Below are 12856 nucleotides of genomic sequence, written 5' to 3'. Positions count from 1 at the left end.
ATTCCAAAAAGTTTATCCAAAAGAGAAGAGGGAAATGAAATAATTAAATAGGTTTTCTAAGGTTCTTTGTTGTTGGTTGCATATAGGTATGTGTGTGTAGCTAGCTTGAGCTTAGAAGTATTGGGTACTGTGTGGCATGGATATGTCTTGTATGAAATAGATTGAATAGATTATGGGAATGTATCAAATATTTTGAAAGGAAAACAAGTTTTTAATATATAATCCATTTGGGAATACCATGGTCATTCCTTGTCACAAGCCACTCTGTATTTGGGTATGTCGTAGGTTTAATAAAATAAGATTTTTTTAAATGATATTTCACCTCTAGATTATTGTAGTGGTTGTAATTATTACCAAAGAAGACCCTCTACATATTATCACTAAGATTGCTTTTGCCAATAGGCTAGCCCACCAATTTAATAAAATTAGGAAATTATGAATCCCTAGACTCCAAATCATCATAAGAACTTTCCTACACCAATGGCCTGAGGCCAAATCCTTGGGCATCCTTCACTATTGGTTTTGTACAACTTAGATTCTTTTGAGGCTCCATTTTCACTAACCCTAAAATAAATTTGTAGTCATCATGTTTAAAACATCATTTGTTGATTGGTTGTGTAAAGTCATAGTGTGATGCCATTGTTGCTTGTTTACAAAAATATTCCATTAAAATTTGTTCTCTTAGTAAGATTAATGTGAAGGTCAAAGATTAACCTCCATATATTGTTATATCCCCATGTTTAATTAGCATCCACTATTTTAGGAATCCTATAATGAAATAACTTGCACAAATGAGGAAGATAATATGAAATATGTTGAGGATGACGTATAATGGCATAGAGTAATAAGCCATTTCAAGGGGTAAACCTTCAAATATCTCCAATGAGAATATACTTCATCATATGATGATAAAATAAGACCCACTACCTCCTATATATACCCTATCTATGGCTAGCATATTACCTAAGCCGACCTAAATATGACTATATAGGCCTAAGGCTAACCTAACTAACTAAATAGTAATGTAATAATGTTAATTAGGGGTTAAGTACCTAGCCAAAAATTGACTACTCATAACCATGTGTATTCTCTAGGATTAAGGGTATAGTGTGCCCCCTTCTTCATAGAAGCATTGTCCTCACTGCTAACCAAGTGTAGATTCTTCTGAATGAACTCTTCATCTTCCCATGTGTGACATCTTCAACTGGTAGATTCTTCCATTGAATGATATATTCAATGAGTGTTTTAGTCATCAACTTCAACCCCTGTGGCTACTGTTTGTAAGTTAAGCAAGGATGATGGATCTTTGAGTGTTGATCAGAGACAATATATATCTTCGATTGGAGGATTGTTGTATTTGACTACTTTACGACCATATATTATGCAGGTTGTATGTTTGGTTGCCATATATCAAGCTAATATTAAGCAATCTCATGATCAAGCAATAAGAAGAATATTCACATACTTGAAAGGGACTACAAATTATGGTTTATGGTATAAGAAGGATGATGATTTCACTTTGAAAGTATATACAGAAGTTGATTGGGCCAGATATGTTGATGATAAGAGAAGTACAAGGGGTGGTGCATTTTTCTTGGGAGACGAATTGGTCTCTTGGTTGAGTAAGAAACACGATTCGGTGTCATTATCTAATGAAGAAGCATAATACATTGCAGCAACGTCATGTTGTACTCAAGTCATTTGGATGAAGAAAAATCTTAAAGATATCAAGGTGAAGTATGATGAGGAAATTCCTATTATGTGTGATACCACAAGTACAATTAAAATTTCAAATAATTCAATGATGCATTTAAGAACTACACACATTTGAATCGGGTATCATTTACTAAGAGAGACAGTTGCAAAGAAGGAAGTCAGATTGGAGTATGTACCTACTGAGGAACAAGTTGCAGATATTTTTACTAAGACTTTGGCAAAGGAGACTTTTGATTAACTCTGATAGGAGTTAGGGGTCATTGCCCCTCCTTTAGATGCATTCAAGTGGTGCATTTGTCTAGGGGAGATTTAAAGTTCATCTTTTGTCTCTTGGATTGATGTGGTTGCTGCTCTTAGGGGGAGTAGTGTAGTTTCAAGAAATTGGTTGTAGATGGTGTATTGTAATGATCAAAGTTATTTTTGGAAGAGTGTAATGGAGGCGAGATGAAAGGGGGAGAGTCTAGTAAAGTAGTAGTTGTTGTTTTCTATAGTGTGCCCTTTGTCCTTGATGTCAAAGGGGGAGAGATATGTAAAGAGATACTATTAGGAAGAGAGATAGAAAGTGTTGTTTGTTGTTGGTGGTACAAGTGTTGTCATCAATGACAAAGGAAGAGAATGTTGAAAACTTGAGTTATGTTGTTGTTGATGTCAACCTGTGTGGTGTTGTCATTAATGTCATTGTGTGTTGTGGATGTTCCTAAAGTGAATTTTATGATGTTGTTGTGTGGTCTAGTGGTGATGTTGAGAAAGTATGAGGTGTTTTCAAAACATTGGAATAGTGGAAGTTTCAATATGCAGGAAAGAGTATTTAATGTCCTAGTGGAAGAATGCTTTGCATTCCTACAATTTGTGAAGATTGTGTATTATGGTTATGGTTATAATATTTATAATCTATGCATATTGTAGTATCAGGTTTTCATTTCCTTTGTTGCTCAGATGGTAGATTTGGTTGTTGTTGTTTTTTGACAATGAGTTTGTCTATCAGAATTGGTCCAAAGAATGTTTGGCAGTTCTCTAATATGTGGATTCAAGTGTTGCATCTTGGAGGACATATTCATTTGGTTTGTGTAGTGTTCTAGTTAATTTTAATGGTGTTGGTTTGATCGACGTAAGAATTTATGTTGTTCTGTTTTTAGTGTTGTCAATTGTTTTGGTCTCTAATTGACTAAGGTGATTTATCTTATTTGGATCATGCTATTTTGGCTCAGATATGCATTGGAGGTTGATTTTCGATGTTGATATGGATCTCAACATGGAATGTGTAGATCCACATTGTGCACTTTGCATCAGAGGATGTTTTTGGGACTACTGGTTAACATGCTTTATTGTTTATCTACATGTTTTGTTTAATGCATGTTACCCATTTTTATTACACATATTTTGTGTAGGATTTCCTATGCCTTATTTTGTTTTATTTTTTTCTAAGATGTCTTGAGTCTGAGGTTTCTTATGAAAACATGATTCATCTTTAAATCATTTCCCATGCCAAATCAAAGAAGGAAAAAAAACTGTTAGCATTTGGCATTAAAACAAATAATGGAAGATTGTTGGCATTTCAATAAGGATATTGAGAAGGTTTTTGATGATTATAGATATAACTGATTAAGGATGTTTACTGTCTTGATATTATTATTTTGTCATTGATGTCAAGAAATTGATTTTCTAATTCAGTATGATGTTGCCATATCTTGAGAATTATGATTTGAAGAATATAAAGATGTCGGTAAAAGACACAGAAAGATTATGATGAATAAGAGGATGGATAAGGTATTCAATGGGAAACTATTACCGAGTCAGAAAATGATGAGATCATGATGTTTAGATTGTTTTAACATCATACATATGTTGTAAATTGTAAGGTTAATACTATACTATGTTACCAAGCAAGGAACCTAGTCGGTAAACCCTAAGGAACCTAGTCGGTAAACCCTAAGGTTATCACTATCGGTTAATGAAGGCAGAATGTCTACTGAGTGAAGTTTAGTATTTATTGAGTTGTAACCAAGTTGTTACCAAGTTGTAACCGAGCTATAACAGAAAGCATTAAAAGTTTACATGCATTATTTAATGAAGGAAGCTGATGAGCTGGAACTGATTAAATGATTGGTATGTCGTAAATAAAGTTTGTTAAGAATCTATGGCAATGGAAGATCGACATGAAGATCTACAGTTCAAATTGAACCACAATACCCTAGCACAAGTTCCAAGAAATGTATGCAAGTTCCAAGGCGAGGTAAAATGTTTTCTAGATCGAAGGATACATTGAACTTGGTCAATTTTAAGATCTGATGGCTATGATTGATCATGGGAAATGCGATCAAGGAGATTAAGCGGTTAGCTAATTGTTTATAAATAGGGAATTGTTGATAAACAATGTATGTGGGCAAGTGTATGCACAGGGATGCTACATAGTGATTACCAAGCACAGAAGCTTGAAGACCTGTTTGAATAACAGAGTATAGAAGCCCAGCAGATAGACAAGATTAGTTCTATGTCTAGATTGTATTAAGAAAATAAGAATCTGCTTTAGCATTTTAGATGTGAAGTTGCAGATAGATTTTTATTACTATTATTTTGTGAAAGTGACAGAAAATCTCTTAACCAAGTGGACTTAACAGTCTTATTTGTAAAACCCTCTAGCAAGGTGACATTCTGATTGAGTGTTTGAAATCCTTTAACAAGGTCAATTCTAACAAGGTGAAGATCCTAACAGATCTGAGGGAAATCCCTTAACCGGGTCACATCTAGCAATGTGTTTGTAATCTTTAACAGGATTTGCTTTTAACCAAGCATACTCTAGAAGAGTATATTTCTTAGTGGGTCTAAAATCCCACAGTGGTTTTTCCCTATTTGGATTTCCACGTTAAATCTGGTGTTATGAGGTTTATGATGTTTATATGCTTTTGAGTTTGCATGTTTAGTAGTTTTGGTTATATTACTGAAGTATATGTTACCGAGGTTGAATCTGATGTTTTTATGGAAGATTAAGTTTGTATGATTCACCCCCCCTCCCATCTTGTTGGCTATTGGATCTGTACTTATATTAAGTATCAGAACTATCAATTGGTATCAGTGCTTTGGACTCTGGAAGAAAAGTTTAAAGGCACTTGAGTTAAAGATCGAAAGATGTATAAGAGGGATGCACCGAAGCTGAACAAGTCAAGTTTCTCTACATGGTAGAAAAGGATGAAGCTGCACCTATTAGGAGTTGGAGAATATGCTGTATATTATCTGGAGAATAATTTCATCACACTGATCACCTATCTATTGACTATGGAAGAGATAAAGGCTAAGCAAGAACATATCCAAGCAATGATTGAAATAACATCTGCATTGACCGATTCAAAATTTAATGACCTAGAAGGCTACAATGATGCAAAGGCTATGTGGGATAAGCTCATATCAGTATATGGAGGAGATGAACATGTTCAAAGAGCAAAAGTAGATAGTATAAGAGGACAAATTGAATCTATGAGGATGAATGAAGGTGAGAACATAAATCAGTACAGTACAAGACTAAAGGAGATTGTCAATCAAATTAAAGGAGCAGGTGGAACTATTGAAGAAAAGGATATAACAAGTAAGTTGTTAAGAACCCTTCTACCGACTTATGCAATCCGAGTCTCTACAATTAATGAATTGAGGTTTGTACATAATATGCCAGTTTCTTTAGATGCTACTATTGGTAAGCTACATGCATTTGAGTTAAGTAACTTTGATAACAGTGGATCTTTAGTAAATAAAGTTGAATCTGCATTTAGTTCTTTTCATCTTGATGAATCTAATGATTACAATGAAAGAAAGTATAAGTACTCTAAAGGAGATCACAGTGGAGTAAGTGAAAGATTTCATAAGAACATGGAAGAAGTACACAAACTGTATGAGGAAATCAGAAAGCAGGAAGAGTTTGAAGCACTATTAGCCAAAAGGTTACCGAGAGGAAAAGGTAAGTATAAAGGAAAACTACCTTTGAAATGTTTCAATGGTGATAAAATAGGACATATGGCTTCTAACTATCCTGACAAAGATTCTACTAAAAAGAGAGATTATCGAGATGACAAACAGAAAGATAATCATTACAGAGGACACCGAGATTTCAAAATAAGAGATAGAAAGACATGCTTAATAGCTGATGAGGAATCCAATGATGATAAATCAAATGAAATTGATACAGAGGAAGTAGTTTATGTGGCTATCAAGGATGGATCAGATGAAGAAAGGTATGAAGAAAAAGCCCTAATATCTCACATAAATACTAATGATTCTTGGATCATAGATAGTGGATGCTCACATCATATGACAGGAGATAAACACAAGTTTGTTATGTTAGAAGATTATGATGGAGGCTATGTTAGATTTGGTAATGATGCACCATGTCCGGTGAAAGGTAAAGGATCTATAACACTTCTTGACAATGCAAGATGCAATGATGTTTATTGGGTTGAAGGTTTGAAATACAATTCGTTGAGTGTAGCACAACTAAACAACACAGGTTACCAAATAGAATTTCAGAAAGGAATTGTCAAAGTTCATGACAAGAATGGAAAGTTAGCTGCTACCAGGACACAAACAAAAGGTAACACATTTCACGTTGACTCAACTCGTAACAAGTGTTTGTATGCAAAGATAGATGATACCTGGTTATGGTATAAAAGGTTTTGTCATGTAAATTTTGATAATCTGATCAAAATAAGTAAGAAGCACCAAGTAAGAGGTCTACCGAGTCTTGAAAAACCCGAGAATGCTATGTGTCGAGGATGCCAGATGGGTAAGATGACAAGATCAAGCTTTACAAGTAAGTCTTACACTTCTAAGGTAATTTTTGATCTTGTGCACACTGATCTTTGTGGTCCTATGAAAGTTCAAAGTTATTATGGTGATAAATATTTCATATTATTTGTGGATGACTATTCAAGGATGATGTCAGTAATGTTTTTAAATGATAAATCAGAAGCTTTTAAAATGTTTAAATGTTATAAGGCAAGAGTTGAAAATGAAATAGGAAGACAACTGAAATGTCTTATATCAGATAGAGGAGGAGAGTTCACATCTGATGAATTCAACTTATTCTGCAATAATCATGGTATTAAAAGACAAGTCTTTGCTCTGAAAACTCCACAACAAAATGGAATATCTGAGAGAAGAAACATATCTATTGTGAATTGTGCTAGAACACTGATGATTGAAAAGAAAGTGCCACAAGCATTTTGGAGAGAAGCAATAAGCACAACAGTTTACACCCTGAACCTACAATTAGAGAAGGGTACTTTGAAGACACCATATGAAATCTGGTATGATAAGAAACCTAATGTAAGTTATTTTAAAATCTTTGGAAGTAGATGCTATGTTCACAAAGATGATAGAAATGGCAAGTTTGATCAGAAGAGTGAAGAAGGAACATTTCTAGGTTATTCTTCTAGAAGCAAAGCATTTAAATGTCTGATCAAATCATCTAACAAAATAGTAGAAAGTGCAAATGTGAAAATTGATGAATTTGTAGAAAGAAATGATGAAGGCAATTCCAAGGAAACAAAAGACTATGATGAATTTGTCTATGTTCAACCGACAAGTCTTACCGAGAAAACTATTGAAGAAAATGAAGAGAATATCTAGTTATCGAGTGATGAAGAAGATCACACAGAACCTACCGAGCCTGTATTAGCCAAGTATGTCAGAAGACATCATGCACCAAGTTAGATTATAGGAGATAAGGATGATCCAGTGATGACAAGGAACAAACTGAGACAAAACACATGTTTGATATCTGAATTTGAACCGAGAATAGTGAAAGAGGCATTTAACAGTGAAGATTGGGTAAATGCTATGACAAAAGAGATTGATCAAATCAAGAAGAATAACACATAGACACTAATCCCAAGACCGAAGGAAAAAAATGTAATTGATACAAAGTGGATTTTCAGAAACAAGCTAAATAAAAAAGGGGAGGTCATTCGAAACAAAGCAAGACTAGTTTGCAAAGGTTATGCTCAAGAAGAAGGAATTGATTATGGTGAAACTTTTGCACCTGTTGCTAGACTTGAAGGAGTAAGAACATCATTGGCATATGATGCTTTCAAAAACTTCAAGGTATATCAAATGGATGTCAAATCTGCATTTTTGACTGGAATATTAGAAGAAGAAGTTTTTATTGAACAACTTGAAGGATTTGTTGAAGACAATAATAAAGATCAGGTATGTAAATTGAACAAAGCTTTATATGGTTTGAAACAAGCACCTAGAGCATGGTATGAAAGATTGCACTCTTATTTGATTAAGATTGGTTTTATAAGGATAAGTGAGAACAACAATATGTACATGAAGAATGATGAAAATGGAATACTTATCTTAGCCATATTTGTTGATGATGTTATATTTTGTGGAAATGACTCTCTATGCAAGAACTTTAGAAATGAAATGAGCAAAGAATTTGAGATGTCATTAATCGGTGCGATAAATTATTTTATAGGTTTATAGATACTGCAAATGAAAAATGAGATTTTCATTACTCAATCCAAGTACATAAAAGAAATCTTGAAGAAATTTGGAATGGAGGATTCAAAACTAGTAAGTACTCCTATGACTACCAACTGTAAATTATCAAAGAATGATGAATCTGCATCTGTTGATGAGACACTTTACTGATCCATGATTGAAAAGCTACAATATGTTGTTCACAGCAGACCAGACATAGCACATGCAGTAGGTATAGTTGCAAGATTCTCTGTAGATCCTAAGGAAACACACATGACAACAATCAAAAGAATTTTTAGATACTTGAAAGGTACAAAGGATTATGGCTTAGTATATCAGAAAGGAAATGATTTTGATTTAAAATTGTATATTGGTGTTGACTGGGTAGGCAACATTGATGACAGAAAAAGCACAAGTGGAGGAGCTTTCTTTTTAGGAGAAAGACTAGTGAGTTGGCTTAGCAAGAAACAAGGATGTGTTTCACAATCAACAACAGAAGCTGAATACGTTGTTGCAGCATTGAATTGTACCAACATTGCATGGATCAAACAACTATTGGAAGGAATAAATGAGAAAGTTATCGAGCTAGTAACTATATTTTGTGACAATACTAGTGCCATTAACATTTCAAAAAATCCTGTTATGCACTCTAAGACAAAGCACATCTCTATCAAATATCATTGTCTTAGAGAAGAAGCTCAAGAGAAGAAAGTGGTGTTGGAGTATGTTAGCACAAAGGAACAAATAGCAGATATCTTCACCAAACCACTACCAAGGGACACTTTTGAATATCTCAGAAGTAAGTTAGGAGTCCTACCCCTATCTTCTACTCACTGACCAAGTTTAGTGAAAGCATCAATTCGTGACTCTATCAAATATCTTTTTAGAGTTGATGCTAATTTACACACTTTAGGATGTTTTCTAAAGGTGTATAGAAATATTATAGGAAACAATATAGGGAACGGGAATTGAAGACAAAATGCTTTGACCGAGACTGAATTGACACATTACAGTAGGAATTCACTTCATACAGGAAGAAATTATGTTTTAGTTCTTTACTTTTTGCAATTGTTGTCAAAGGGGGAGAAAACTGAGAAAGGGGAGAAGACTGAAGATTGGAAAGAAGACTGAAAAAAGAGGAGAAGTCTAATGTATGGGGGAGAAGTCTGATGACAACAAGAGAGCATTTCAGCATTTTAGAATCACAGCAATCCGAATCTTTTTAAGGTCAAATCAATTGGTTTTGCCATCAATGCCAAAGGGGGAGATTGTTAGCATTTGGCATTAAAACAGACAATGGAAGATTGTTGGCATTTCAATAAGGATATTGAGAAGGTTGATGATGATTATGGATATAACTAATTAAGGATGTTTACTGTCTTGATATTATTATTTTGTCATTGATGTCAAGAAATTGATTTTCTAATTCAGTATGATGTTGCCATATCTTCAGAAGTATGATTTGAAGAATATAAAGATGTCAGTAAAAGACACAAAAATATTATGATGAATAAGAGGATGATTAAGGTATTCAATGGGCAACTATTACCGAGTTAGACAATGATGAGATCATGATGTTTAGATTGTTTTAACATCATACATTTGTTGTAAATTGTAAGGTTAATACTATACTATGTTACCAAGCAAAGAACCTAGTCGGTAAACCCTAAGGAACCTAGTCGATAAAACCTAAGGTTATTGCTATTGGTTAATTAAGGTAGAATGTCTACCGAGGTAAGTTTAGTATTTACCAAGTTGTAACCGAGTTGTTACCGAGTTGTAACCAAGCTGTAATAGAATGCATTAAATGTTTACATGCGTTATTTAATGAAGGAAGCTGATGAGCTGGAACTGATTAAATGATTGGTATGCCATAAATAAAGTTTGTTAAGAATCTATGGCAATGGAAGATCAGCAGGAAGATCTACAGTTCAGATTGAACTGCAATACCCTAGCACAAGTTCCAAGAAATGTATGCAAGTTCCAAGGTGAGGTAAAACATTTTTCAGATCGAAGGATACATTGAACCTGGTCAAGTTTGAAGATCTGATGGCTATGATTGATCATGGGAAATGTGATCAAGGAGATTAAGCAGTTAGCTAATTGTTTATAAATAGGGAACTGTTGATAAACAATGTATGCGGGCAAGTGTATGCACAGGGATGCTACATAGTGATTACTGAGCATAGAAGTTTGAAGACCTGTTTGAATAACAAAGTATAGAAGCCCAACAGATAGACAAGATTAGTTCTATGTCTAGATTGTATTGAGCAACTAAGAATCTACTTTAGCATTTCAGATGTGAAGTTACAGATAGATTTTTATTACTATTATTTTGTGAAAGTGACAGAAAATCTCTTAACCGAGTGGACTTAATAGTCTTATTTGTAAAACCCTCTAGCAAGGTGACATTCTGATTGAGTGTTTGAAATCCTTTAACAAGGTCAATTCTAACAAGGTGAAGATCCTAATAGATCTGAGGGAAATCCCTTAGCCGGGTCACATCTAGCAATGTGTTTGTAATCTTTAATAGGATTTGCTTTTAACCGAACATACTCTAGAAGAGTATATTTCTTAGTGGGTCCGAAATCCCACAATGGTTTTTCCCTATTTGGGTTTCCACGTTAAATCTGGTGTTATGAGGTTTATGATGTTTATATGCTTTTGAGTTTGCATGTTTGACAATTTTGGTTATATTACTGAAGTATATGTTACCGAGGTTGAATCTGATGTTTTTATGGAAGATTAAGTTTGTATGATTCACCCCCCCCCCCCCCCCTCTCATCTTGTTGGTTATTGGATCTGTACTTATATTAAGTATCAGAACTATCAAAAACATCTTTTTTGCATTGCCTTTGACCTTGTCTCATGGAAAAAAGAGAAAATAATTTAGGTTTTGAAGACTTACCTTCCATGTAGCTTGAAAAAGATAGTTTTTTGTTCATGAATCAACAATTCTTTGTGCAATAAAAATAGCTTGGGTTTTTATTTAAACCACATTGTTGAAGAAAGAGAACATCATGACACGTTTAAGTTTTGATGGATTGTTTTACTACATTTAGCAATGAAGGACACGTGATAGATCACGTTGCAATCCCGAGGAGAAAAATATGGGACGTTGTAGGAAAGCATAGGGGTTTGAGGAGCATTTGATAGATTGTGAATATGTGTTTCCTAAGGTTCCAACTACAACATCAATGTGGAATGATCTTATGCAGGTTTATTGTTCCTTTACCTTCTTTTACTCCATCAAAAACTTGCTTGGTCATGATAATTGAATGCATAGTATTTTGTGTAAACATTCTTGTGAGACTTCTATTAAAGCCAAGATGAGTCACAGGGACATCTCTTTATCTGAGATGCAAATCTGAGTGTTAAAGGAAAATGAATAGGAATTCTTAGTGAGCAGCCTCATAAAGGGAAGTCTGAGAACAACTAAATGGAGCACATAAGGAAGTTTAATGACTTGAGAAACAAAATGCACGAAATCACATGGAAAAGATATATTAATGGATTTTGGGGTGATCCCATAATATTGGGTTACACTTTTGGGCCAAATTTGACACTGAAATCAACATTTTGCACCAGATCTTCACTTTCTAACAATATTAAAAGCTAGACCATTAAGAATTGAAATATTTAGTAAACTACTAATTTGTGAGATTTTTTGTGTAGGTTCTAGATTTTTTCTTTTTCAAAAGTTTAGAAATAAATTGTGGATATTTTTAATGTAACTTTTAATAACTTAATTTTTACTAATCAACATATTTTAGAAGTGACATTTATAATATCATGCATAACATTTTTTATAGAAAGAATAAAATTCTAATTTAAAAAAAAATTATTTGTCACACTAATATCTAGTGTATGGATGTTTTTTTCATAATTATTTGTTGTATATATATTTTTAGTTAATTTTTGAAGGCAAAGTAATTGTAATTTTAACAGAGGTGTATGGCATCATGCATAACTTTTTTTTGTATGTATTTGAATTTAAAAAAATGTGTTGAAATGAGGATATCAATACCTAGAGAAAAGCAATTTTTTACAAAAAAAAATTCTATATTTTCCTATTTTTTCACATGTGTGGAACAAAAACCTTAATGTTTGATAAAATAAACTTATATTCATAAGAAATAAAAAATAAATATATTAATGAGATTAAATATATTCAAAATTATACTTTTTGGAAATCTTACAAAATAAAACTTCTAAATGAATTCATTTCCCCCCCACAAAAGCTAATGTAAAAGCAATTTTTTGTTAGCATTTTGATAGATGTGAAGGAGAATCCACTGTAGGTATGATTTAAGAGTATAGAGGTTCTACAAAGGGAGTTTTATATGAGAGGATTTGATCTAACCTTCTTCAATAAATTCCTTCAAATGAGACCTCTAGAAATTTAAATCTTTATATTTTCTAAAAAATATGTGATTTCAACAAAAATCAAGATGTATGAAAAAGTGTGACCCAATACCACGGGATCACTCAGTGTTTAATGACGTGGAAACACATGTATGGCAATAGATATGCATAAAGGATAGTAGAGGTTAGCGATATCAATGACACAATGGTTGTTGACCATGATGAAAGCATTAGTTGACAGTCAAAATGCATGGTGAATGACATGGTTAGAGCATGTGGCAGTCCTTTGTATGGACAAAATAGG

Source organism: Cryptomeria japonica, chromosome 7 (genome assembly GCF_030272615.1).
Source record: "Cryptomeria japonica chromosome 7, Sugi_1.0, whole genome shotgun sequence".
In the NCBI taxonomy this organism is placed as follows: Eukaryota; Viridiplantae; Streptophyta; class Pinopsida; order Cupressales; family Cupressaceae; genus Cryptomeria; species Cryptomeria japonica.
The sequence above is the reverse complement of the archived record's forward strand: the minus strand, read 5'-3'. Positions refer to the sequence as shown.